Source organism: Myotis daubentonii, chromosome X (genome assembly GCF_963259705.1).
Source record: "Myotis daubentonii chromosome X, mMyoDau2.1, whole genome shotgun sequence".
NCBI classification, from domain to species: Eukaryota; Metazoa; Chordata; class Mammalia; order Chiroptera; family Vespertilionidae; genus Myotis; species Myotis daubentonii.
This window is the reverse complement of record NC_081861.1, coordinates 107411269-107416759: the sequence shown is the minus strand read 5'-3', so window position 1 is coordinate 107416759 and position 5491 is coordinate 107411269.

Genomic DNA, 5491 nt, shown 5'->3' with positions numbered 1-5491 from the left:
TCATTATAATCCACAAATGAGTAAGATTATGTGATATTTATCTTTCTCTGACTGAACTACTTCGCTTAGCACAATGCTCTCTAGCTCCATCCATGCTGTTGCAAATGGTAGGAGTTCCTTCTTTTTTACATGAGCATAGCATTCCATTGTGTAGATCAGTGATGGTGAAACTTTTGAGCTCGGTGTGTCAGCATTTTGAAAAACCCTAACTTAACTCTGGTGCCGTGTCACATACAGAAATTTTTTGATATTTGCAACCATAGTAAAACAAAGACATATTTTTGATATTTATTTTATATATTTAAATGCCATTTAACAAAGAAAAATCAACCAAAAAAATGAGTTCACATGTCACCTCTGACACGTGTGTCATAGGTTCGCCATCACTGGTGTAGATGTATAATAGTTTTCTAATCCACTCATCTGCTGATGGGCACTTAGGCTGTTTCCAAATCTTAGCTATGGTGAATTTTGCTGCTATGAACATAGGGGTGCATATATCCTTTCTGATTGGTGTTTCTGGTTTCTTGGGATATATTCCTAGAAGTGGGATCACTGGGTCAAATGGGAGTTCCATTTTGTTTTTTGAGGAAACTCCATACTGTTCTCCACAGTGGCTGCCCCAGTCTGCATTCCCACCAGCAGTGCATGAGGTTTCCTTTTTTCCGCATCCTTGCCAGCACTTGTCATTTGTTGATTTGTTGATGATAGCCATTCTGACAGGTGTAAGATGGTACCTCATTGTCATTTTGATTTCCGTCTCTCAGATGATTAGTGATTTTGAGCATATTTTCATATGTCTCTTGGCCTTCTGTATGTCCACTTTTGAGAAATGTCTACTTAGGTACTTTGCCGATTTTAATTGGATTGTTTATATTACTTTTGCTAAATTGTATGAGTTCCCTAGAAATTTTGGAGATTAACCCCTTATTGGATGTATCATTGGCAAATATATTCTCCCATGCAGTGGGCTCTCTTGTTGTTTTGTTGATGGTTTCTTTTCCTGTGAAGAAGCTTTTTATTTTGATATAGTCTTATTTGTTTATTTTCTCCTTAGTTTCCATTGTCCTAGGAGATGTATCAGTAAACTTATTGCTTTGGGAGATATATCATATTTTGCTGCCTATGTTTGCTTCTAAGATTTTTATAGTTTCCCATCTTACATTTAAGTTTTTAATTATTTTGAGTTTATTCATTTGTATGGTGTAAGTTGGTGGTCTATTTTCTCCTTATTACATGTATCTTTCCAATTTTCCCAACACCATTTGTTGAAGAGATGGTCTTGACTCCATTGTATGCTCTTTCCCCTTTGTCAAATATTATTTGAGCATAATGGATTGGGTCGAATTCTGGTTTCTCTGTTCTGTTCCTTTTGTCTATATGTCTGTTCTTGTGCCAGTAACAGGCTGTTTTGAGAACAGTGGCTTTGTAGTATAACTTGATATATGGTATTGTGATCCCTCCACCTTTGTTCTTTCTCAAGATTGCTGTGACTATATTTTTATTGATTTCAGAGAGAGGACGGGAGAGGGAGAGATTGAAACATCAATGATGAGAGAGAATCATTGATTGGTTGCCTCCTGCATGCCCCCTACTGGGGATCAAGCCTATAGATTGAATAGATTCAATAGCCCTTGACCACAATTGAACCCGGGACCCTTCAGTCCACAGGCCTATGCTCTATCCATTGAGCCAAACGGGATGGGGTTATTCAGGATCTTTTTTTTTATTCCAAATAAATGTAGTGTTTTTTCTAGGTGTGTGAACTATGCCTTTGGAATTTTAATAGGGATTGCATTGAATTTATAGATTGCTTTGGGTAGTATGGACATTTTAATGACGTTGATTCTACCAATCCATAAACACGGTATATTCTTCCATGTGTTTATATCTTCCTCTGTCTCTTTTTTCAATGTCTTGTAGTTTTCTGAGTACAGGTCTTTTACCTCCTTGGTTAATTTTATTCCTAGGTATCTTAATTTTTTTTGGTTGCAATGGTAAATGGGATTTTTTTTTTTTTTTTTTAGTTTTTCTTTTAGTGAGTTCATTATTGGTGTGTAAAAATGCCATAGATTTCTGGGTGTTAATTTTGTATCCTTCTACATTGCTGAATTCATTAAGTCTAGTAGTTTTTTTTTTTTTTCATGGAGTCTTTAGGTTTTCTATCTATAATATCATGTCATTGTGGAAAATGACAGTTTTTCTTCTTATCCAATTCAGATGACTTTTATTTCTTCTTCTTGCCTGATCTCTTTGGCTAGCAGTTCCACTATATCGAACAGGAGTGGAGAAAGTGACCATCCCTGTCATGTTCCTCTTCTTTGGGGAAATGGTTTTAGTTTTTGCCCATTGAGTGTGATGCTGGCGTGTAGGTTTGTCATATAAGGCTTTTATGGGAAAAAAGGCTTTTATTATGTTGAGTATAATCCCTCTATTCCCTCTTTGCTGGTAGTTTTTATCAAAGAAGGCAGTTGGATTTTGTTAAATGCTTTTTCTGCATCAACTAATATGATCATGTGATTTTTGTATTTCAGTGTGTTAATGTGCTGTTTCACATGTATTGATTTGCAGGTATTGTACCAGCCTTGTATCTTTGGAATATATAACACTTGGTCATGGTGTATGAACTTTTTAATGTACTGCTGGATCCAATTTGCTAGGATTTTGTAGAGGATTTTAGCATCTATGTTCATCAGGGATTTTGGTCTGAAATTCTCTTTCATTGTAGTGTCTTTATCTTGTTTTCAGATTAGAGTAATGCTGGCTTCATAGAAAGTGCTTGGAAGTGTCCCTTCCTCTTGAATTTTTTTTTTTTGAATAGTTTGAGGAGGATAGGTATTGTTTCTTTTAATGTTTGGTAAAACTCCCATGTGAAGCCATGTGGACCAGGGTTTTCGTTTGTTGGATTTTTATTATTATTACTGCTTTAATTTCATCAGTAGTTATGGGTCTATTCAGGTTTTCTGATTCTTCCTGATTGAGCTTTGGAAGATCATATTTTTCTAAGAATATGCCCATTACGTCAAGGTTGTCCAGTTTGTTGGAATAGAGTTATTCATAGTTTTTTTTTTTTAAAGATCCTTTATATTTCTGTGGGGTTAGTTCTTACTTCATCTCTTTCATTTCTGGCTTTGTTTATTTGGATCCTCTCTCTTTGTTTCTTGGTGAGCCTGGCTCGAGGTTCATCAATCTTGTTTATCCTTTCAAAGAACGAGATCTTGGTTTTATTTATCTTTTGTGTTTTTTTATTGGTCTCTATGACATTTATTTCTGCTCTGATCTTTATTATTTCATTCTTTCTACTTATTTGGGCTTTTTTTTGTTGCTCTCTATTTGATTCTTTAAGTTGTAGGTTTAGTTAACTTATTCCAGGTTTGTGTGTGTGTGTGTGTGTGTGTGTGTGTGTGTTGTTATTTTTTTAAGGTACGCCTGTAGTCCTTTGAACTTTCCTCTCAGGATTGCTTTCATTGTGTCCCATAGGTTTTGGATTGTTGTGTTTTCATTGTAATTTTTTCCAAGTTGTTTTTAATTTCTTCTTTGATCTATTTGGTATCCTATTCATTGTTTAATGGCATGCTACTTTTCCTCCATGTGGTTGATTTTTTTTATTGTTTTTATTGTAGTTGCTTTCTAGTTTTATGCCACTGAGGACTGAGAAGATGCTTGTTATGATTTCTATCCTCTTGAATTTGAAGAGACTTTACCTGTGTCCTAATATGTGGTCTATCTTTTAAAATATCTCATGTGCACTGGAGAAGAATGTATATTCTGTAACTTTGGGGTGAAATATTCTGAAGATGTCAATTAAGTCCATCTGGTCTAGTGAGTCATTTAGGATTGCTGTTTCTTTGCTTATTGTTTGTCTAGAGTCTAGACTCTAGACGATTTCTCCAGTGATGTCTTTGGGGTGTTAAAGTCCCCTACCATGATTGTATTGCTGTCGATCTCTTCCTTGATTTCTTCCAGAAGTATTTTTTAAAAAATGTATTTGGATGCTCCTGGTACGCATATATTGGTACACATGTATTGGTACACATATATTTGCCATAGTTATATCCTCTGTATTGATCCACTTAGTATTATGTAGTGGCCTTCACTTTGAGTTCTATTTTATCAGATAAAAGTATTGCTACCCCAACTTTTTTTTCATTTCCATTTGCTTCAAAAATTTTTCCCCATCGCTTCACTTTCCGTCTGTGTGAGTCCTTTGTTCTGAGGTGGGTCTCTTGTAGACAGCATATATAGAAGGATCATGTTTTCTTATCTATTTAGCCACCCTATGTCTTTTGATAGGAGCATTTAATCCATTTACATTTAAGGTTATTATTGATAGGTACTTGTTTGTTGCCATTTTTATTCTTTATGTCCGTGTTTCTCCTCTTTCTATTCCTAGTTTTTACACGAGTCCCTTTAGGATTTCTTACATTGCTGGGTTGGTGGTAATACACTCCCTTATCCTTGTTTTGTCTGCAAAGCTCCTGAATTCACCATCAATTTTGAGTGATAGCCTTGCTGGATAGAGTATTCTTGGATTCAGTCCCTTGCTTTTCATTACTTTGTATACTTCTTGCCACTCTGTTGTGGCCTGATGTGTTTCTGTTGAGAAATCAGCTGATAGTCTAATGGGAGATTCCTTGTAGGTAACTTTAGGTCTCTCTCTTGGAGCCTTTAGGAGTCTTTCTTTGTGCTTAACGTTTGCAATTTTAATTATGATGTCTTGGTGTGGGTCTTTTTGGGTTCATCTTGTTTGGGACATTTTGTGCTTTCTGGACTTGTGTGATTTTTTCTTCCCCAAGTCAGGGAAGTTTTCTGTCATTATTGCTTCAAACAGGTTTTCTATTCCTTGCTCAGCTTATTCTCCTTCTGGCATCCCTATTATGCAGAGGTTGCTTTGTTTCATGTTGTCCCAAATCTCCATTAAACTCTCCTCCTGATTTTTAATTTTGTTTTGTAATTGCTGCTCTGATTTGGTGTTTTTATCTATCCTGTCTTCTAACTTGCTGATTCAGTCCTCAGCTTCTTGTAGTCAACTCTTGCCACCCTGCCGGGACCCATTGAGTGTACACCAGAAGGACCCCCCATGCCAACCCACCATTGAATTGCACGACAGTGGACTCTGAGACCTCACAGGGAGTTGCCCACCAGAGGAATTGTATGCACGCCCCTGCCGTCCATGAGCATCCACAACTGACACCGGAGGGACCAGATCTGTGGTCCCTCCAGATTGTTCTTTATTGCAGCCATATCATTCTTCATTTCTCCTTGATTCTTAGCCATGTTGGTGTATTTCTCATTCAGCTCCCTATAATTCTCATTGACTTGCTTGTAATTCTGAGTCAGATGTTTAAGCATCCTTATAATCATTAATTTAAATTCTTTATCTGACAAATGACTTGCCTTCATTGCATTTAGTTCCTTTTCTGGACATTCCTCATTTTCTCTCTTTTGGTAATTTTTTTTGTATATCCCTATTTTTGCTGTCCCTTTGTAT